The 23,317-nt window shown below is 44.1% G+C and overlaps 1 protein-coding gene and 1 non-coding gene across 4 annotated transcripts in view; both read left to right on the plus strand.

Moving 5' to 3' along the window:
- Nucleotides 1-301: 301 nt before the first annotated feature.
- The window catches only part of PLCE1 (phospholipase C epsilon 1), a 374,028-nt gene continuing 351,012 nt past the window's right edge, over nt 302-23,317 (plus strand). For 2 of the 3 annotated variants that reach the window (XM_060405024.1, XM_060405025.1), the window contains exon 1: nt 302-407. The gene's annotated coding sequence lies outside the window, so the exon portion shown is untranslated. Of the gene's footprint in view, nt 408-1,323; nt 1,617-23,317 lie in introns of those variants that run through there. The other variant, XM_004020045.6, reaches the window with a different exon arrangement.
- LOC114110346 (U6 spliceosomal RNA) lies at nt 10,619-10,725 on the plus strand. The gene has a single exon (XR_003586628.1). It is a non-coding gene; the product is annotated as a U6 spliceosomal RNA (small nuclear RNA).

Consider the following 23,317-nt stretch of genomic DNA (forward strand, 5'->3'; position numbering starts at 1 on the left):
GCTAAAATCTGAAACTTTTCATGAACAAAAACTTTCCTCTGTCTTCTGCAGAGGTCTTTCCACAACCAGCTCTCAAGGAAGGAGGTAATGTTGATTTTCATTAAATTCCTAGTGGTGAGAAAACAGCAAAACAGTGTAAGAACCCAGGCTGACATACTTTTCTTAAAGGCAGAATTCTTTGGTGCACCCTCCTGTGCGTTCTTTGGTCCAACCCCTCCTGCGCCTGGAAGCTCAAAGGATGGGAGGCCACTTTTAACAGTGACCTGAAAGAAGGGGTCAAACGAGCAGGAGGAAAATGTGTGGGAGGAGTAGAGGTTCGGAGTGGGAGAAACACCATGTCGGGTTCCTACAGTCACGGGGAGTTAGTCTGGAAGGCAGTCGGGAGCCGATGGAGATTTCTGCACAGGGTAAGTTGCAGAAGAGGAAGGACCACACGGCTGCGGTGTGAGGGAGTACGAGGAGCGGACAGACGGGAGGGGTGGGGGCCCCCGGGAACTGGGCTTGACTGAATGTAGGAGGAGGAATCATACCTATGGAACGGGTTGGTCCATTAAAATAGGTGAAGAGGGAGAGGGATTGGGCGGAGGCGGGTGGGGGGTGGGGGGTGTGATAATTCGATTTTTCTCCAGGTCTCTGGCTCTCTTGACTGTTAGTTGGGTATAAAAACCACCTCAACGGCCAGGGGTGCAGAGGCTGCAGTTTCTGGCAGCGCTGACCACCTCCTGCAGGATTTGGAGTCCATAGACCTGGATGTCACTATTTGGATGGTCACTAAACTCTGCGGCCTGGCACAGCACTGGGCACACTGTGGGGCTCAATAATAAATCGTTGTTGGATGAATGACGGAACACATTGGAGACTCCGTGCTGCCCTTACCAGAGTAACCTTGGTCAAGTAATTTAACCTTCAGGAGCCTCAGTTTCCGTGTGTGTCGAGCAGGGACGGTGCCTGGCGGAAGGTGTGACTGTAAATGCTCGCGGCCTGAGTTGGACCGAGTTTCGGCTCTCCGGCCAGAGCCGGGAGACCTCGCCGCACTCTCTCCAGCTCCCACTGCGGCCCGGACGCCGGGCGGCCCTGGGAGGCCGGGCAGGGGTCGCCGGGCCGACATCCAGGGCCAGGGTGGCGGCCGGGTCCGCCCCTCGCGCCTGCCTTCTCCGCGCGGCCGGCGGCCCGGGGGCGGGCCCGTCTCAGGCCTCTCCCCCCGGCCGCCCGGCGGCCCGCGGCGGCGCTCGCGGCCTCTCACCCGGGGCGGGCGAGTTCTGGGAAAGCCCGGCCCAGGGCGGGGGCCCCGCTGCCGCCCGCGCCGCCGTCAGGGCAGCGCGCAGAGCTCGGCGGGCGCGGAGCGAGGTAGCGGCGCCGGGCGGGGGCGCACCGCGCGGCGCGGGGCCGGACGGGCGGCGGGGGCGGCAGACCCCCGAGCGCGAGCGGCGGCGGCGCGCCCCGGCTGTGCCTCCCGGGCTGCGCCTCCCGGGCACTTGCCCGGCTCTGCGCGCTCCTGGCATCCGCTCCGCCGCTGACACACAGTAGCGGGGACACCCGACGCCGTTAGCGACAGGCACGTTCCAGAAGAACGCTGCAACTTGGGGACCCCGGCGCGCCCGGCCAGCAGAGGAAAGGTGAGGAGGAGACCCTGGAGCTCGGTTCCCGAGGCGTGGAGAAGGGGAGAGAGGGGCTTGTAATCCCTGAACCAGTCAGTAAAGCCGCCGAGGGCACCCAGCCTCACCCAGTTGTACCTGGCGTGAGAGTGTCCCTCTTCCGCCCCATTTCCAGGGGAAAACTGAGGCAGGCGACTCCCGAGGGGACGAGAGCCAGCCTCACATGGGCTGGAGGACACCCCGGTAGGGCTTCCTTCGCCCCTTCAGATGTTTGCCTTGGGTCTCCACTGCATTTTGTGTGTGCAGCACAAAGGTGAAAAATATAAACTCTTTCTGAGGCGGTCCCTAGCGACAGTATTTCAAGGAAAAGTGCTCAAGAGATTGTTCCTGGAGAGATTAGCTACATCAAGTCCTAGAAAATACAATTTTGGACCTGGATCTCACTTTCACTGGCCACTAGGAGAATGGCTACGTCTTTTTTGTTCAAGTCCTCTAGTGCTGTGATAATGAATAACCTAGAAGCAAAAGTCCTCCATTGTAACTGATGTTAAATGCACAGTGCAAATTTATGTCCCGGCCCCCCCCCCCCCCGCCCCCGCCCCCCTTGCCTTATATTTAAGTCATGAGACACTTGGTACAACTGACTCAACTAATTATTCAATGTACGAGAGATCCATCATCCATCATTCAAAGATTTAGCAGCATCATTTTAAAGAGGGAGCACCCTCAATAGATATTAAGGAGGAGTCACTTGTGGAAAAGTTTTATTTCCACATGGTTCTTAATTTGGGTTGCATCATGCAAAATTTGCCACTAGGTCATTTAGATCCCTGCAAGATTAGTGCATTTCCTTGTGTTTCTGGTAAGAACTCCTGGTAGGGATAGGGTGGGGTCCCTGTCAGAATGGGCACAGCCAAGGCCTGGGGTGCTGTAACCCGCCAGGAAGAATTTTTGAGAGCCTGTTTTGGGAGGTGGATTTAGGTGACCCGGTAGATGCACTTACAGGGCCCAGTTGGCCCTGGGGGAGAAGGGGTGGTTGACTATCTCTGGATGCTGTATCCAGCCATATCTTCACAGATGCTTTCTGAAGAATACCTGGGGTGCTGTCGTCTAAAACACCCTTTGCTCTTCCTGGGTGCCCTTTCTGCTCCATTTCATCTCTCTAAATCCTAACCAGTTTTGTTGCTGCCGGAAGACCTTCCCTCATACCCCAGTCCCAGATAGTCAACTTTCTCAGGCTCTGATGCCTGCAGCATTTTACCTTCCTGGCTTTTCTCCTCTCAGCATTCTTTGAGAAGTTTTTATGTAGATGTTTCATTTCCCTACTGAAGGACTTCACTGTGGCTTTCTTGGCACAGTGCTTGCACCTAGAAGCCTCTCTGGAAATTGTGCTATGGCTTTGGTTCTTCAATACAAGTCTCTGTTTTGGAGAAGAGGATTCAGAGAAGAGCACAGTGTTTACCATTCGAATTGTCCTCCACTTACAATCCCACAGGGGAAATTTTCCTTATAGCCAAGAGTCATGCATAATAATCATCTTTGGTCTAAGCTTGGGGACCAAGTAAGAGCTGGAGGGGACTGTCTTCCAGTCCTTCTAGTAAAATAAGCTCCTTGGATATGCGCCAATGTTGACCTGTGTCATTAAAAATTCCATGCTCCAGTGGGTTGTGGTGAAGCTAGATTCCAGTGAAGGTGGTTGGTTTTCTTTCGCTATTCGCAACCATTCTAAGTTACAGTCTTCTCTGGGCTTTTGTTGTATACTTTAAACAATTCATTTAATGTACAATTTGTTACCTGAAAATTTTTTAATGAATAATGGAAAGTTGAAAAGATTTGTGCTTGCTGTTTTTTCAAGCAGAAAGCAGGGAATGTTTCCCATGCCTGGGCGAGAGGGGATATTTGCACAGAGTGAGGCTGCTCTGCACCTGTGTGTTGGCAGTCCCTGCCATACCACACCTGGGTGGCAATCGGCGTGTATAGGATAACAGTTGCTTCAGCCTGGGCTCCTGCTTTCTCTGCCTGGTCTCACTGTGCTTGAGGGAAGAAGGGGTCTGGGGGAGCCCAACAATATAGAGCTTTGAGTTTGAAGGAGTAGCGTAGCAGAGAAGAGGAGAGAAAAAGCAGTAACAGCTTAGAGTGTGAACTGGTATGATCCAGGTGCTTTCCTCTAGATGCTTCGTGAAGATGTTGACACTTAGCAGGTGGAAATTTGGTTGGGGAGAACAAGGGCAGGTGACTGGTGAGCCTGGTACTCCTGGAGAAAGCTGAGGGGTACTGATGGAGGCTTAGGGATGCGTGTGGCCCAATTATGTGGGGTTTCCCATGGAGCTGGAGATGGGGAAGTGGGGAGTCGAGAAGGAAGAGGAGGACATCAAAGATGCACTTTGTGAATGGCCAGCTACAGGGTCTAGAAAGGAAGAGAAAACCCTCTTCAGCATCATGTGCTCTTCTCTTCTCCCAGGGTGCAAGACTCGGGCTTGTTTTTTTTTTTTTTAAGGCAGTGCTATAATTCGTCTATATAGGTTTTCATGAGGCAGATTGGAACCCGGCCTTCTACAGCTGTGCTGTCCAGTCAGGGTAGCTACAAGTCACATAGGGCTACTTACATTTAACTTTGAGTAGGTTAAAATTAAATGAGATGAGTCACATTTCAAGCACTTAATTGTCACATGTTGCTAGTTGCTACCATCCTGGAGAATGAAGATATATAATATGTCCATCATCTTAGATATCTGCCCTGGGATATTCATAATGACTATTAATCTCCAAAGTACTAATTTCCAAGTCAAATTTAGTCATAAATTAACAATTTCCTATTCATAGTCCCCTACTAAGTCTATTTAGATAAAAATAATAGTAGCAGTTGTTGTTGCTAACACTGCATTCTAAGTACTTTATATTTGTCAGTTCATTTAATCCTAACAACAGCATTAGGTCCTAAATGCCAGAGACCTGTTATCCCTTACCTGCAATTCCAAAATTAAAAAAAAAAAAGAAGCTCTCAAAACTGGTTTTCATGTTTGGCTACAAAATTTGGTCTGAAATGACGTGAGGTTCTTTTGGTCTTAATTTTTCTCACCTGATAAGAAGTATATATACATTTTTTATTTAGGAAATGATGGACATGTTTGCTATAGATCTCACCTACAGCATTATTTAATATATGACATGTGTACTATTTTGCCATTACCAAAGCCAAAAATCTTCTGATTTTGTATAAGGACATATAGACTTCTATTTTTATGCCCCCTTTGAAGACAGGAAAACCGAGGAACTAAAAGGTTAGGTAACATACATGAAGTCAGAGCAAGAAAGTGCCAGGGCCAGGATTCAGTCAGAGCTGGCTGGTTCCAGACTCTGTTCTGTTGACCACTGTGCTTTCCTGTATCAACCTTTAGGTTCATCACCAAAAACAAACAACTGGCTCTTTTTTGGTGTGGTGAAACCAAATAACTTGAACTTGGCTCATTAGAAAATTACAGATAGGGCTATGGCTAAATTGTTTAGCAACTGAGGTTTTGGAATGCTATGGCTAGTTAAACCACCGTAATTGGCATGCTTAGCAAGTGTTTAGCTTACCCTTTTTCACTTTAGCTAATCACAGTTGGTTTCGAGCCATTTCTCTGGAAAGGAACTGATAGGAAAAGAAGTTGCTCATTGTGGCTCTTGGGAAAACTGCTGGACCCTTGTTGACACCTGTGGGGCATGGTTCTCCTAGCAGTTGTGGAACAGAAGGTAGGGCAAGGTTTGGTCCTGGTGTATACTGACTGTTGTGCTGTGGGTATGACCGTTCGGTGTCCAGCCGGGGTTCTGAAACTTCCTGGTAGGGCTTTGGAGGATCTGAGTCAAGCTGACTTGGTTAGAATTCTCTCCCGGAGAGGCTGTGAGGTTCTCTCTTCTTTGGGGGAGGTTAACTAGAATCACAGGGTTGGCCTGGGGTCAAGAACAGACTTTTCACTTTCCCTCTTTAGCTGGTCCCTTCGTGGCTTTTTTGTTCAAGTCTGCATTTGAAGAAACTCTTTAGTAACCCCAAGCTTTCTCCTTTGAGTGTAAGAAAATGTTCTGAAGCTCTACCATCTGTGTGGACCTTATAGCCTAGGGTCTGCAGGACCCCTGTCTCCCTGTGTCCTGGGTGCATGTATACCTCTCATGGCAGAGATTTCAATGTCCTAGTGGTCATGTTGCCTCCAGTTATAATAGCTTAAGGTGTAGGTGGGGGCGGGGGGTGCAAGGCACTCTTGGTCAAATACAAGGGCTCTAGAATCAAAATCACCTGGTTTTACATAAGCTTTGTCATCTACTAGCTGCACAGCTTTAGATGAGAAGCTAACCTTTCTGTAAGACAGTAATTTTATGGAGTTGCTCAGAGACCTAGGGCTTCCCTGATGGCTCAGCAGGAAAGAATCTGCCTGCAGTGCAGAGGACGCAGGAGACACAGGTGTGATCCCTGGGTTGGGAAGATCCTCTGGAGGAGGACATGCCCACCCACTCTAGTATTCTTGCCTGGAAAATCCCATGGACAGAGGAGCCTGGAGGGCTACAGTAGGGTCCCACAGAGTTGAATACAACTGAACTCTCACACATCACGCATTTGAGACCTCAGTAGGGTAATGTACCTTAAGCGCTTTGCATAGTGCCAGGCACATAGTCAGTGTTCAAAACGTTAGCTACTAATGTTGTTGTCTTTTCCCTCTGGGTCTTCCTAAGTCTTGCCAGTCTGCAACTTTAGGCTTAGGAAATATTTGTCTAGTATGTTGAATAATGCCAGTGATCCCGTAAATCGTCCAAGTCTTAATCCCCATAACCTGTACATATGTTTCTTAACACGACAAAAGGAACTTTGCCGACATTTTTAAAGATTTTGAGATTAGGGAATTATGCTAGATTACCTGAGTGGGCTCAACCTAGTCAAGAGGGTTCTTATAAGAGGGAGGCAAGAGGATCACAGAGTCCCTCATAGAAGGTCAGGCTAATGTAAGAAAGAGGTCAGGAGCCAAGGGATTTGGGCTGCCTTGAGATGCTGGGCCTCCAGAAGGAAAACAGCCCTGCCAACCCATCTGAGACTTCTGGCCTCCAGAGCTGAAGATAACAAATCTGTATTGTTTACACCACATTTGAGGCCATTTGTCACAGTAGTAATAGGAAACTAACAAGAGTGTAGAAGAGAAAAAAGAAAGTAGTCAAGAGGGAAAGGAAAGCTGTCAAAGTAAGACAGCAGTAAGAGCCAGCATTTAGTTTGCTAGGGACTTGTTCTGACTACCGTGCATGTATTAATCTGTCATCCTCACTACAACCTTCTGAGATAGGTACTTTTATTATCTATAGATCATGGAAGGGGATGCTCAGGCACTGAGAAGACAGGTCACTTACCCAAGTTTACACGGCTAGTATGGGGTGGTGGTTTAGTCACTTAGTCGTGTGCGACTCTTGTGACCCCGTGGACTATAGCCCGCCAGGCTTGTCTGTTCATGGGATTTCCCAGGCAAGGTTACTGGGGTGGGTTGCCATTTCCTTCTCCAGGGGTTCTTCCCGACCCAGGCATGGAACCCAGGTCTCTTGCAGTGCAGGCAGATTCTTTACCAAGTAAGCCATCAGGGAAGTGCTAGTACGGCGTAGAGCTGGGATGAAATCCACAGTCTGGGACTCTCTTTACTTTCTTGGGGATATAATTGCTTTATAATGTTGGGTTAGTTTTCTGCTGCACAATGAAGTGAATCAACTATATATGTGTTCATATATCCCCTCCTTCTTCGACCTATCTCCCACTGCCCCCATTCCCTGTCTCCCGCCCATTCCATCTATCTAGGATTCCCCAAAGCAGCATTTCTGTATCTGCTCAGGCTGACAGTGCCAGCCACTGAGTGGTATGTTACTGTAAGGAAGGAAAAAAGCAATATTTGAGTGGGGGAGAAGGGGTGTGTTATCGCCCCACCACACCGAAAAAAAAAAAGAAAAGAAACATGGGTATTGAAGCCCTTGGTAAGTTCTTGCCCTTTCTGTGTCTTGTAATGCGTGTGGACAGCTTGAAGCCAGCGGACGCCGACTCTGGGAGCAGTCCCTGTGCTGGCCTCCTTCTCGGCTTCCCACCTCTGTTCCTCCAGCAGCCCCGCTCGCTCACCACAGACCGCTGGCCCCGGCGCCCGGTTGGCTCGGCTTCCCACCTCTGCCTGTTTATTGGATTTGCCTTATTCCTGACTCTCCGCTCCAGCCCTGAATTCCACCTTTTCCTGGCCCCTCAAATGCTCAAACTTGAGATGGTTCGTGTCAGAGCCAGGATGGTGAGGTACCTCTGGGACTGCTGGGGGGTGCGTGGTGGTGATTTCTCCTTTTCCTTTGGGTTAGTTGCCTGTTGTTGACTTTCTAGCTGTGCTTCTTTTGCCTCTCAAGCTCATAATTCAGAGTGATACTGGTTTTCCAATTGTGTCACAGGAGGGTTGGAGCCTCTGCCAGTTGAAGGGGATGGTGGAAGAGGAAGATCTCAGTGTTGCCCACAGCCCCACTGTTACTCATTTTATTTCTATAGCGAGGCCCTGCCTCAGATTTGGCAGGTGAGCGCACCTCTGTGCTAGAGAGACAGGAGTTTGAGAAGACCTAAAGCCCGCGTGAAGGCACTCTAGGTGTGACCTTAGCCCAGAGACTTGGATGTGCAGGAAACAGAACTCTGCTGTGTTTTGTCTAACAGTCTTTTACAAGATGAGGATCTGGAGCTAGGTTGCTTAGACTTGTTTACCTGGCTCCGCTACTTATGTGCAATCTGTGTGATCTTGTGCAAAACACTTGTTCTACTGGGGCTTAAACTTCCTCATTCACTAAATGGGAGGGATGACAGATAGTGGCCTCTGGGCCTCGCTGGTGGCCCAGGAGGCAGGAGCCACCAGGTTCGATCCCTGGGTTGGGAGGATCCCCTGGAGAAGGAAATGGCAACTCATTCCAGTATTCTTGCCTGGGAAATCCTATGGGCAGAGGAACCTGGAGGGCCACAGTTCATGAACAAAATAGTAACACCTAGTAAATGAGACTGTTCATGTAAAGGGCTTAGAACAGTGTCTGATAGACAATAAGAATTCAACAAATATTGGCTCTTAGGCCCATTCTCACTCTGATGGAGTCTCCCTGGTGCTCTCCCTGGTGCGGCTGGGGGTCTTACTTCCATTACTCCTCTCTTTCCTAGTTGCCACTGTTCACTGTCCCTGACCACAGATGACTTCAGGTGCACGAGGCTGCTTCTCATGGGGGCACAGCTGCCCCTCCCTGAGGTTTCTGAGGTCTTCCTGCCTCTGCCAGGAAGAGGGTCCCTTCAGCTCTGAGAAACTGCGGGATGTCTGTTCTTTTCTCTCCTGCCTGCCAGCTGTAGGGGTTGAGATGAGAGGGACAGGGTGGAGCTCCAGTCTTCTCCCTGTTTTTTCTCCATGACATTGGGTCTATAAGGCAGACTTCATACTCTTGCATCCTTTCCCCTTTCCCCTTAAGGCATAAAATAAAATAATCACAAATAGGGTGGCTAGGCCTGATAGGGTTGTTGGTTAAACTGTTATCTACATAGTGGTGGTATTGCTGCTGGCTCCGTGGAGTGATCTGCTGTGGGGCAACCCCACAGAAATATGCTCTGTGTCAAAAAACACTGGAACGTCTCCTTCGGGAGGGCTGGTTACATTTGCACACGAGTTCAGAGCTATAACAAAATGCAGTTAGCATTTATGAATTTTATTGCTTTGTAGGAACCACTACATTTTGATACCAAAACAGTAAGGGTGCTCCATTCAGAATTAAGGAAGAGGCAGAAGCAAGGAGAGACTCTATTTTGATGACTTCATTTTAGGTTTAAACTATATAATATCACTGACTATGGAAAATCCAGAGAATGGAAAAAAAAATCATTGGGAAAAACACATGTGACCAAGTGCATACTAGACACATCTGGGATTAAAATATCATATAACACAGTTTAATTTGGATATCACTGGAGTTAGTTCAAGTTGCTGTCATTTCTAAAGAAAGCTTCAATTCATTTGTTATTATTAACAACATGAACTCAGATTTCATCGATGAACATATTTTTGCCCATGATCCGCTTGCCTGGAGGAACTGAAGCACTCTCTAATAGTCTGGTTTGCCCATCTCAGGGAGGTGGATAAAATTCACAGAAGTTAAATGCTTTTGGCTTGAGATTGTATTCCTTTTTCTCTGCAAAGGCAGAATGAATTTGGATGACAGAGTTGAGCGTGAGCCTAACTGGGTCTGCAGTTTTGCTAACTGCTGGGGTCTGAGTAAATTCAGATTCACTTCTCTGCCGCTCAGCAGGCTAATTAGTCCCTAACTTAACTTGGTTTACTGTGCCAGAGGTTATTCTTTCATCGTGCCTCCGGCAGGGTCCTAAAATTCACAGTGGGACGGATTGCAGTTGTGGAAGAAATCTGCTCAGTTATTATTTGAGTCTCAGAGAGGATGGCAAGAGCTTCTTGAGTTATGCATAGAAACTACGTAAATTTGTAAAAAGAACTCCAAAAAGTGACTTTCCTGCGGCATCAGTGTAACAGCAGTTGACAGCCTTGCAGGCTCTCCCAGGGTACCTCTTCGATCTAGGATTTTGACTAAGTACCCTTTGCTGACTGAGAACTTCTCCAATGCCAAGTCATGGGATGGCTGACAACAGGTGAAGTGTGTTCCTGACTCAGGCAGGCAAGCCCAGATCAAATTAGTTACAGAGGGTCAGAGAGCATGCTTACTTCTAGCCATGCGGTCTATCTCTGATGAATTGTCACTAAGCAGTCAGGAAGATCTCAAGTATGTCACTTGTTTAGATTATTAGTTTAAAAAAATAAAGAATTTTTAGACAAACACTGTATGTTTTCACTTATATGTGACATCTAAAAATCAGAACAAACCAACAAATACAAGAAAACAGAAACAGACTCACAGATACAGAGAACAAACTGTGGCTACCACAGGGGAGGGGAGCACGGGCTAGGGCAAATAGATGGAGGGAGTTAAGAGGTACAAACTAGCAGTTATAAAATAAGTCAGTGCTAGCTTCGGTAGCACATATACTAAAATTGGAATGATACAGAGAAGATCAACATGTTTCCTGCACAAGGATGACACGCAAATTCATGAAGCAGTCCATACTTTTTAAAAAAAGTACTAAAAAGTCACAGGTATGTAATGTACGGCACAGGGAATATAGTTGATATTTGATCATAAATTTGTATGATATGTAATCTCTAAGAATATTGAGTCATTATGTTGTACATCTGAAACTAACATTGTAAGTCAACTATACTTAAATAAAAAATTAATTAAAAAGAATTTTTAATCCAAAGCCATTTTAACAACTAAAATTCTATCTTTTAATTATTAATGCAGATGTTATGCATCTATTTATGATTTGTTACTTTTTTGTTATATGCTGTGTCTTGCAACAGGGAAAATTGAGAAATCCAAGTGTTCCCCTCTCACTTTTAAGAGTTGGAGAAACGTCTTCTCAGAGACAAAGATTTGACAAAGTCACCTGGGTGGGGAGTAGTAGAACTGGAACTTTTATTTCAAGCAAAATTAAGACCATAGTAGAGATACCTAATTGGAGAAGGAAATGGCAACCCACTCCAGTATTCTTGCCTGGAGAATCCCATGGATAGAGGAGCCTGGCAGGCAACAGTCCTTGGGGTTGCAAAGAGACGGACATGACTGAAGCAACTTAGCAGGCAGCATAGATACCTAATACACAATTTTCCATCCTGCCTCTTTGCCTAACATTCTATCATTAAGATGTTTCCACTCCATTAAATGTTTTAAAATCTTGATTACTGTGTCTGAATCTCATCTGTCATGTTGTCCAACAGAGGGTTTACTGATTCCCCTCTTTTTGGGCATTCAGTTGTTGATCCCCCAATTTTTTCTATTTAAGTAACTCTTCATTGCCTAGGTCTCTAATTCTTTAGCACAGAGTCCTAGAAGTGAAATTACTAGGTCAAAGTAAAGAACTTTTTTAAAGGCTCCAGATACATACTGGCAAAATGCTTTCTAAAAAGGTTGCAACAGTTTGCGCTTCAAATAATGATGTGCTAGAGTAGTCTTTCCTGTGGGATGTCAATGAGAGATACCAGACTTGGTACTTCATCGTTTGAATGTGCATTTCTTTGATTATTAGAGATAAAAAACATTGATATTTCATCACTGTTCTTTCTCTTGGTTAATTATTTAATCACATACTTTGTCCATTTATTTGAGACGTCTTAGTGAATTAAGACTGTAATGTATCGTCATTTGATGCTGTTTTTCTCAACTAGCATTTTTTCCTGATTATAATACAATGCAAGTTAATTTTGGCTAATTTGGGAAACAGAGAAAGGCAGAGCAAAGAAGTCCAAAATCACCTGCATTCCTACCGTTTAGGGCTCTTACTAACATTTGGTTCATGGCTTTCTGGGTTTATTTTCTTTTTTCCCAAATTGAGATCATGTTTTCACATTTTATAACTTTTCACCTAACTTTATAAATCATAATTAAGCAAATTATGTTTATCCTACTATGGGATACTCTGTATATATATTAATGAAGTATCATATTTTTGAAATGTTTATCATGTGTCTTAATGTGCAGAAAATTTTCCATATGGCCGGATAGGTCTCTGTTCTCCTTGGAGATTACTTCCATGGCTTTTCAATTTGTACTCTTTACTCCCTTCTGTGATTAACTGGTTTTTTGTTTTTTTTTCCTTAGGTCTTTAGGTTTTTACTTACGTTTAGCTTTTCATTTGAAATTATTATTTTTTTGTTCATATTATGAGTTGAAGACCTATCTGTTTTCTAAATACTTTATTTTCCTTCATAATATATTTATTTCCTCATATATATATATTTATATTTCATATATAATTTCCTTAAATAATATACCTATTGGATTATCCTAGATTATTCCTAATCTTTTCTTGTATATTCTAAATTATTTAATGAGTACCACACTGTTTTGGTTATTTAATATTTTAGCCTTATAACAATTACACACTGAATTCTCATTATAATTATTAAAATTTTTCTTATTTTCCTTGCTTATTCTTTTAAATTAAGTTTTGAAACACTTTGTCAAAATGTTAAATATCTATTCATATTCTGATTAGGATTATAATAAATCTATATATTGGGCTTCCCAGGTGGTGCTGGTAGTAAAGAACCCACCTGTCAATGCAGGAGGCATAAGAGATATGGGTTCAATCCCTGGATCGGAAAGATCCCCTGGAGGAGGGCATGGCAACCCACTCCAGTATTCTTGCCTGGAGAATCCCATAGACAGAGGAGCCTGATGGGCTATGGTCCATAGAGTCACAAAGAGTCGGACACGACTTAGCATTCAGGCAAACTTATATATTAATTTAGGAAGAATTAATAGGTTTATATATTTAGTCTTTCCATACTGGTATGTTTCTTAATTTACTCAGATGTTTTTATATCTCTTACTGAAGTTTGTAGTAACCATCATGTAAATCATATGTGTATGCATGCATGCTCAGTCCTGTCCAACTCTTGCAACCCAGTGGACTGTAGCCCATCAGGCTCCTCTACCCATTGAATTTTCTAGTCAAGAATTTTGGGGTGAGTTGCCATTTCCTACTCCAGTGAATCATATATTTCTTATTTTTAAAAAAGTTTTATATTTTTATTTAATCAGCTTAATTTTTTAGCTGATTTTCCTGAACTTTCTAGGTAGAGAATTGTGTTGTCTACAAATAATAATTGTTTCTTTTAAATCAGAAATTTGAACATAAATAACTAAAAGGGAGGATGGTAGACCTTTTAATTTTATTCCTGATTTTAATAGAAATGCTTTTCATGTTCACTAGTAATTATGATGTTGCTTTTGGTTAAAAATAGTTTGAGGAAGGAGTTTTATATTCATAGTTTTTTTTTTTTTTTTTAATGAAAGGGAGTTGAATTTATCAAAAGCCAAAAGGTCATCTTTGAGATGACTGTGTGCTTTTTTTTTCGTATTTGACCTACTGGTATGTTATATTCACAAGTTTCCATCATTAAACCATGTTTTCGGTCTTGCGGTGGCAGTTAAGTGTCACTGTGTTAATGAATTCTATCTGTAAAGTAGAGATTCATCTAGAATCTATTTAGATTTTTCTTTGTTGGGTTTTTCTTGTTAGATTTATTTTAGCTGTGGTTGTCGAAGACTGCCTTTAAAATTAGCATGCTGCCCCTGAGTGTGCATAGACTGAATTCCTGGAAGCCTCCTGTGCTGCCCTGAGAGAGTGACAGGGGCAGCTTCAAACATGGTGAGGGAGCTGGAGGCCCTGTTGCTGGGGGAGAGAGTGAGGGCAGTGAAGTGTCGGCAGTGGCTTGGTTCACTGGGGCTTTCCTGTGAAGTGAAAATGCAGTGTCTTTTTTTTTTTTTTTTAAGCTGGGACACTCTTGTTTCTTTGCACTCATCACAGAATAGGCAGAATTGAAACTACCGCTAGAGGGACAGGCACTGTTCATAATGATTCCAGACATCGAATGGGGACCTCAGTCTCCTTTTCTAAACTGATATGGGATTTTAAGTAGCAAAGCAGCAAAGCTGAAAGACAGGCTTAGAGTCTAGTAGGAGTCAAACTCAATGTCAAGTCTTCATTTAGGTGAAAAGTTAAAAAATAAAATGTTCCTAAGACACAGAGAAGAGAAGAGAGAAAGTGGTTACAAAACAAAAATATTAAATGGTGAGTACTGTAAATGTGCATTTGACACCTTTAGGACTGAGTGATTTAGCTGACTGACCCAGTGATTTAGCTACTGCGTGCATATCTTTGTGGAGAAGTTGAGGAGAATCTGAGCCTAAAATGTAAGAAGGTGGTTGGTTGTTTCTTCAACTCAGTCCTCTTCACACTCTTCCTACTTCTGTATCGCCCCTCATTCTCTGTCTCCTTGTTTTTCTACAGTTTTGTTTTTTCCCAATCTTGTTGTCTCACCCACTCAACATTGTCTCATCCATTCGGCAGTCCTTCCGAGTCACTCCCATGTGTCAAGCACTATGCTGGCTGATGGGGGAGGCTGGTGAGCAAGACCCCCATGGCTACTGCCCACCTGAGCTTATCTGAGCCAGGTGATGATGAGGGTGAGAATCTGATACTCTCTTAATTTATGAAATAAGATGTTACTAACTCTCCCCCTTAGGATTTCAGACATTTGCTTATTTATAGTAGAGAAGGCAATGGCACCCCACTCCAGTACTCTTGCCTGGAAAATTCCATGGATGGAGGAGCCTGGTAGGCTGCAGTCCATGGGGTCGCTGAGAGTTGGACACAACTCAGTGACTTCACTTTCGCTTTTCACTTTCACGCATTGGAGAAGGAAATGGCAACCCACTCCAGTGTTCTTGCCTGGAGAACCTCAGGGATGGCAGAGCCTGTTGGGCTGCCGTCTGTGGGGTCGCACAGAGTCGGACACGACTGAAGCGACTTAGCAGCAGTAGCTTATTTACAGAAGGATATTATGAAATATCATGAATGGGGAATCATTTCTATATTGTAAAAGTAGACAGTTTGTTGTTGTTGTTCAGTTGCTCAGTCGTGTCTGACTCTTTGCGATCCCATGGACTGCAGCATGCCAGGCTTCCCTGTCCTTCACCATCTCCCAGAGCTTGCTCAGAGTCACGTCCATCGAGTCAGTGATTCCATCTAATCATCTCATCTTCTATTGTCCCCTTCTCCTGCCTTTAATCTTGCCCAGTATCGGGGTCTTTTCCAGTGAGTCAGCTCTTCGCATCAGGTGGCCAAAGTATTGGAGCTTTGGCTTCAACATCAGTCCTTCCAAGGAATATCCATGATTGATTTCTTTTAGGGTTGACTGGTTTGATCTCCTTGCAGTCCAGGGGACTCAAGAGTCTTCTCCAGCATCACATTTCCAAAGCATCAATTCTTTGGCGCTCTGCCTTCTTTATGGTCCAACTCTCACATCCATACATCACTACTGGAAAGACCGTATGTATGGCTAGATGGGTTTTTGTTGGTAGAGTAATGTCTCTGCTTTTTAGTACACTGTCTAGGTTTTTGTCACAGCTTTTTAAAAGCATCTTTTAATTTTGGACAATATTTTGTTTTAAGGGGCTTGATTAAACTCTGTGACTTGACTTATGGGAAGGAGGCTTCTGTTGCTGCTCCTTGATGTTTTCCCAAGCAAAACATCTTCATCCCTGTTTCTTCCCTTCTGAAGAAATTTCTTTTCAACTGGAAGAGTTCTGGAAGCAAGGGCTGCTAGGACTGAAGAAGGACATTCTAAGGTATAAACTAGAAGGACCAAGGAGAGGCAGGGTGTGCTCACCTTGACCAGCTCTGTTCAGTGCAGAGGCTCAGGTGGAAGCTTGGGAGAGTGCCCAGCATGTGGTTGCTGCTATATTGAGAAAGCCATTCAGGTTCATCTGGAGAAACTAGTTCACATAAATGCTCTGCTATTGCTTCATTATGCTTTTTAAATTGGTTCTGCAAAGAGTGTATTGACTGCATTCCTAATGTTATACCCAGGATTAGCCATCAAAGATCTTTCAGTCCAGTCAGGGAGAGAGGGCACGAATACCTGAAATTTTCTATATCCTTACCAAGAAATGGCTGAGTCCCTGGCCAGCTGTTAAATGGCTTGAGTCCAGGAGAGGGAGCTCTGGGCTGGAATTTTCTGGAACAGAGAGAGGGCTTGAAGGAAGCTGGGTTTGGCTTGGTGAAAAGGATGGGAAGGTGTTTCTGCTTGGGAAGAGATAAAGCCATCCTTAGAAGTCCGGTTCGCAGGAGTGTGCTAGTTGGCCAGGTGAGCAATGTCTCCTCTGAGGCCTTCCTTTTCCTTGTTTGCCTTACATACATGTTGTGGATCCTTCGAATATACCCACCTGCATGAGTTTCATCAATGATTCCAGATCTTTCTGTGATCCATGCCCCACTTCTAAGCTCCAGACCTGCAAATCCAGCTGCCTGTGAGACATCTCCCCAAAACCCGTGTCTCAAATTGAACTCAGTCTTTTCCCAAACCTATTTCTCCCACAGTCCCTATCACAGTGGATAGAATCTTTATAGATTCAGTTAACAAGGCTGGAAACTTCAGCTCTCCAAGCACACCCCCCACCCATCCCTACCTCCTGAGCTTCTGTCTCCCAGTATTCACCACACTCTGCTACTTTCCATTTCCATATCTATCTTTCCCAATAAATCATGTGCTCCATGAAGGCAGGGTCTTTCCGGGTGGTACTAGTGGTAAAGAACCCTCATGCCAGTGCAGGAGACGTAAGAGATGCGTGTTTGATCCCTGGGTGGGGAAGATCCCCTGGAGGAGGACAACCCACTCCAGTATTCTTGCCTGGAGAATCCTATGGACAGAGGAGTCTGGTGGGCTACAGTCCATGGGGCCTCAGAGAATCAGACAGGATTGAAGGGACTGAATGTTTCTGAAGCCAGGGGCAGGGTTCACTTCTGTGATCTCTAGCTCCAGCACAGTATTCAGCCTGTGACAAAAGTGCTCCATAAATACATGTAGACTGACGGTATGAATTGAACTTCCTGTCCATTCTACCTCCTAAGTATTTCTCTAGTCAGGCAGACCCTACTTTCAAATCTAGCTTTGCTGTTTACTAGCTGGGTAACTTTAATAGATCTTTTTTTAAAAAATTGAGTTAGTTTTTAATTTACAGATTAAGCTATTTTTAATCTCACTATGCATCAGCTTCTGAATCAGTAAAATGGACTTAAGTGTGGTGCCTACCTCATAGGTTTGACATGGATTAAAGGAAATAAAGCATATAAACTATTATATGCATAATAAATAAATTATGCATAAATAAAGCATATAACACATTATACCATGTGTTTGACACATGGTATAGTCTTTACTGTTACAAGGGTAGGTTTGAAGCTAGAATATGAAAATCCCTTAAAGTAGGTTAAGAGGTGTATGCTGTATCTATTAGAAGGGGAGGATCCATGGAAAGTTCTAACTGTGTGGCTGAAAAACGATTATCTGTGCAGTCAACCCAAATTTGTGTAAAAATCAAAACTCTATCATTTAATGCTGCTGCTGCTAAGTCGCTTCAGTCGTAAGCTTTTCACAAAAGTACCTAGCCATTCTCAATCTCAGTTTTAAACCTGTAAAATTAAGATAACAATACTCAGTACCAGGATTTGTTGTAAGGTTTAAATGAGATGGTATATGAAAGGTGTCTGAGCCTATTTTTTTTTAAGTTGCTGTGTTTCCTCTAGTGATAAGTTCTGGGTTCCCTTGGAGAGATATCTGTAGTCCAGAGGCTTTTCTTTGGCTCAACTTCGTTTAACATTTTTGTCAGAGTTGGATGAAGGCAAAAAACCTTATTTCCAAATTTGCAGATGACTCAAAGTTGGCAAAATAGCTAATACAATAGGTGATGGAACAGAGGCTAAAAATGACCTCAACAGTCTGGAATGTTAGGCCTTCACCAAATGGGAAGTTGGGCATTTAGCAGATGGATCAAAGTAGTCAGGGACAAGGAGACCGCTTATTTATTTTAAAATTTTTGTTGGAGTATAATTGACTTACAATATTATGTTAGTTTTAGGTATACAGTAAAGTGAATCAGTTATACGTATATCCACTCCTTTTAGATTCTTTTCCCATATAGACCGTGACAGAATATTGGGTAGAGTTCCCTGTGCTATAAGTAGGTCCTTGTTAGCTATTTATTTTATATATAGTAGTGTGTAAGTGTCAGTCTCAGTCTCCTGATTTATAAGGGGACCATTTAGAAGGAGATTGCGCTAGTCCAGATGATGAATGGAAAGGGTCTGACCAGGGGGTCTGTCAGTGGCCAACAGCTGGGAAAAAAATTTTAGAAAAATCATCAGAATATGACAAGTAACTAGGTGGGTGTGTGGATGAAGAGAGCTAGTGATAACTGGGAAGTTTCCTTTCCGAATTCCTGGGAAGAAGGAGGTGCCAGTTAATAGGAAGGAGGAAGTTAGGCAGAAGAATTGAGTTAAGGAGAGAAGGGAGGACAGGAGTCTGGTTTTGTACTTGGGGTGTTGGCTGTATCCAACAGGAAGTTGGAAAGTCAGGACTGTAGCTCGTGGGAGCGGCTGTGTCTAGAAAGAGGCATTTGGGAGTCATCCACTTAGAGGTGATAGTTGAAGCCGTGGGTGGGAGGGGTTGGGATGGCCAAGGAATGGCCAGTGCTGTTCAGAATCATTAGCGTTGTTGGCTCTAACTAAAGATAAGCAAGATAAACAAACCCATGCCCAAGTGGGAACTAGTTCTACTGCCTTCCAGGAGTTCTTTAATGCATTAAAACAAACTTTCACAGGATGAAAAAAATCTCATATAATAATTTCAGATTTTCAAAAAGTTATTTTTCATTATACAGTACGTAAACACGTTCTTGGTTATAAAGAATGTGAACATTGCAGATAAAGTAGAAGCCCCTATAAGCCCTCTCTAAGTCTGCTTTTTCTTTTTCAGAGGTAATCACTGTTCCTAGTTGGGTGGGTGCTGTTCAAACGTTTTGCTATGCGTTTATACAGTTATACATACACATACACATAATGATATACTTTGTGTGTTTTGTTTTATATAAGGCGCTCCTAACATGTTTTGTTCTTTGATTTATTTTTATCTTAAGAAAATGAAACAATATACCCTGGGGTCCTTTCTAGGTAAATGTATCTAGAGCTCAGTTATAAAAACAACAAAAAACCTGTTCTCCTGGATATGAATGTACTATATTTTATTTAATCATTCCTTTGTAGATGAAATATACCTTCTCTCCACCTTTTGCATCTGCTCATTCTGCAAGACACAGTGTGATCCTTGGGTTGGGAAGATCCCCTGGAGGGGGAAATGGCAACCCACTGCCTGGAGAATCCCATGGACATAGAAGCCTGGTGGGCTATAGTCCACAGGGTCACAAAGAGTCGAACATGACTGAAGTGACTTGGCGTACACACACACACTGTGTAGGAGGCTGCCCAGGAGAAACTGGGATACATCAGTAATAGTAAGCCAGGAGTTGGCAGACTATTGGGGTAATGAGAAGTACATAAAGAAGAGGACAGGCAGAAAATGCTGCTGCTTCTTTTTTTCCTTTGGTAATGACTTTGTATTCTGCATAATCTATAAAAATATGGAATCACTATTTTGTATACCTGAAACTAAATAACATTGGAAATTAACTCTACTTCAATTAAAAAGAAAGACAAATCAGTTCAATAAATCACTTAAAAAGAAGGCAAAAGATATATAGACACATTAAGGGGTATACTAAAGGTATTTAATAAGATAAAGTAAAATCAAGTAATAGAAAATGCTACTTCTTGAGGTTCCCGCACACTGTGGTGGCTTCAGGGAAGGAGACCTTGTTTGTTGTGGTATTGCAGGAGATGAGAGAGGCTGAACTCTTTGTGTTTTAGATGGAGACATGGATGGACAATGGAGGTGTAATCTATTGCCCTACTTCTTGGTGGCCTAGTTCTCCCTACCTCACCAAGGGATCAATTACTAATATGTTACGAACCTTAGGACAGGGAATTTCTGTGTCAGGCTCAGCCACCTGCTGTATTTAACCTTGCCAGGATCCTTTCTCTGCCTTAAGCTGGAGGAGCTGGAAGTAGTGGGGAGAAAGGGAAGAGGAGGATGTACGCTAATGAGATAGGGACTTTCTTCTGGATCTCCAGGTCCAAGCCAAAGTTGGAGTGATTGATTTGGGGAGGGGTGGGTTGGTTTTGAAAACATTTTTCTTCTTACAGATACCATCAAAATGAATGCATAAAATTTTCAATTCTCACTGGGAGCTCCTAAAAATATATCATATGTCCCAGTGAGACATTGGTATATTGTTCCCTTTATTCTTTTTTTTTTTTTTAGTTGGAGGATAATTGCTTTACAAAGTTGTGTTTCTGCCATACAACAATGTGAATCAGCCATAAGTATACATATGTCCCCTCCTTCCTGGGCCTCCCACCCCTCTAGGTTGTCACTCACCGAGTTGAGCTCCCTTGTGTTATACAGCAACTTCCCGCTAGCTATCTATTTTACAGATGGTAATGTATATGTTTTGATGTTACTGTCTCAATTCATCCACAGTCTCCTTCCCCCCTCTGACTCTGTTCCTGCTCTGCAAATAGCTTCATCGGTCCCATTTTTTCTAGATTCCATATATGTACATTAATATACAATATTTGTTTTTTTCTTTCTAACTTACTTCACTCTGTATAACAGGCTCCAGATTCATCCACCTCACTAGAACTGACTCTCCCATTTTTTCTTGAACATATGAAATTTCTTGAGTGTAAGGACAGCTGAGAAGGGAAAGGAAGGACAACTTTTTCTGTACTTGCTTTGTCCCACCCCAATCATTCTCTCTCTCTCTCTCCATCCACCTCTCTTCTCTTTCTGGTTTTCCTGCCTTTGATGCTCTGAATCATATTATATTGTAAGCAAATTTGGGACTTGCGTATTTTGTGCAAAATACCAGGGCCCTCCTTTTCCTTCTCTTCCTTTCTGTTGCCTTCATTTAGGGCTCAGGAGATTCTACTTTGGCTCAGTCTCAGGAAATCACACTGGTTCTTCTTTCTCCCCTTCCCTCTGTTCAGCACTGACTCAGCCACTGTGAAGCTCTGCCAGGCAGTTAGGAAGCTGCACCATCCGAGGGTGAGATGGCTGAGAGCTGGGCTCCACAGCAGCCCCAAATCAACTACATAGGCAGCCCATGTCCTCCAGCACGTGTGGGAAGAATTTTCCCTTAGGGTCTCTGTCTAGTTCCCCAAGCCTAGCTCCTCCTGACTCACATCCTCCCTGCTTATAGCACAGTGAAGTTTGGTTGACTTTTTGCATTTGTCCTGTTTCTGCTTCCAGGCAAGTCCGGCCCTCTGAGGTCCAGGAGCTGGGCTCATCTCCCCAGTGAGTGGACTCATTTCCACAAGGCCTCCACAGGCCTGTGTTTGAAACGGCTCTGATCTGCTACCTGTGAGAGAGTGACCACCCACCCACCTCTCTGGGTACATCTCCCAGCCCCTCTGCTCTGGCTCGTCCCCTGACACACCAGATACTCCAGCAGTAAATACGCGATGCGTTCACTACCTGGAGCTCCCTGAACACAGCACATGGTCTTTCCATTCTGTGCCTCACCCTGGGCTGCCCACTGGTCCCCAGCGCTCTTTCCTCTGTCCTTTAGGTTCAGTTTAGGTGTCAATCACTCTACAAAGCCTTCACTGACTGCCCTCATGCCAGATTTACTTCATCGACTTTGGGTTTTCAATTTTGCATCTGTGTCTGCCACCCCACTGTGATGGTCTCCGTTACCTCTCTGTCCCTAGGGCTGAGCCCAGGACCTGGAATATGCAGGCACTCAGTTCATGCTCGTTGAACCCCACTGGTTTAGGGCAGGGAATATCCTTGTAGTTTTTCTTCTACGTTTGCCCTCCTGGCAGATTGCTTCCTTCCTAAGTAGCATCTTGTTATTTGAGTCCCACTAGTATCATCTTATTTGAGGCTCACTGAGAGGCCTCACCTTATAATAAATTATTGGGTTGCATTCTGTTTGGATGGTTTGCTAGGTGGAGTGGCATTTTTAGATTCCAGACAAGTCTCTGACTAGGAGGAGTGGAGAAACGAGGAGGGGCACATACTGTGCAGGGTCAGGAAGGGGGCCCCTTGAGGTGCTCAGGGCTTCATGAGCTGTCTTTCCATGCATGATAACCACATCCTATGTGGAGTCTTTCCTTTCAAAGCACCTTGGCATACCTGGTCTCATTTGATCTTTCCTACAAATCACCTTGGGAAGTAGAAGGCAACAGGTATATGCAGTGAAGCAGATAAGGTGATTCATTTATTTATTCTGTATAGATTTATTGAGTTCCCATTCCCTTGCTGGGAACGTGACAATGAATGAAACCAGCATGTTCCCAGCTGTCAGGAAGTTCTGGTTCTAGTTGGGCTATGCCAACAAGTGACTAGTGTACAAATAAGTAATACATAGAATTTCCAGTGACAGTACGTGCTCAGAAGACAATCAGGGCGGGTAATATTACAGAAAGTGATGGGTGGGAGGGGTGAAGGGACTGCCTTAGAGCAGGTAAAGCCTTTTTGAGGAGATGACATACGAGCTGAAGTCTGAAAGGTGAGAAGGAACAGGCCAGGTGATGTGCTGAGAGTCCGAAAGTGGAGCTGGCCTTGGAGCCCCGAAGCATTTCCTTTAGCTGTTCTCTTACTGCAGGAAAGCAACCAAGGCCATCAGTCAGGACAGGAAAAAAATGTGTGTGTGTGTGTATGTGTGTATATATATATACAGAAAAAATATATAAAATACATATATGTAAATACATGTATAGATATAGGTATACGTATGCATGTGTGTGCATACGTATACCTATATCTATATCTCCTACAGCAACTGAGAGGGTAGAATATTTTTCCTGAAAAATCCTTTCAGAGCTGGATTCATGTGAAGTTCGTGAGAGGAATGTTTAGGTGATTAGCAGTGATGCGTGTAGTGTGTAGCTGTGGGAAAGAAAGGAAACAAGTCTCTGGCACTTGTCATGGATACCTACCACCACCTCACTCAGGAAGAGGGGCAGTTAAGGTTGTCTAAAGAGTGGATCGTTCTGCACAGTTGGTGTGGCAACAGTTTGAGAATAAGGCTCATAGTCACTGTTCAAAAGAGCTTCCTGAATGGAATGTGGTTCTGCAGAAAGGAAGGTAGGGGGTCTTTGGTGTGATGAGCAAGACCCAGAAAGGCAGGTGAAA

Source organism: Ovis aries, chromosome 22 (assembly GCF_016772045.2).
Source record: "Ovis aries strain OAR_USU_Benz2616 breed Rambouillet chromosome 22, ARS-UI_Ramb_v3.0, whole genome shotgun sequence".
Lineage (NCBI taxonomy): Eukaryota > Metazoa > Chordata > Mammalia > Artiodactyla > Bovidae > Ovis > Ovis aries.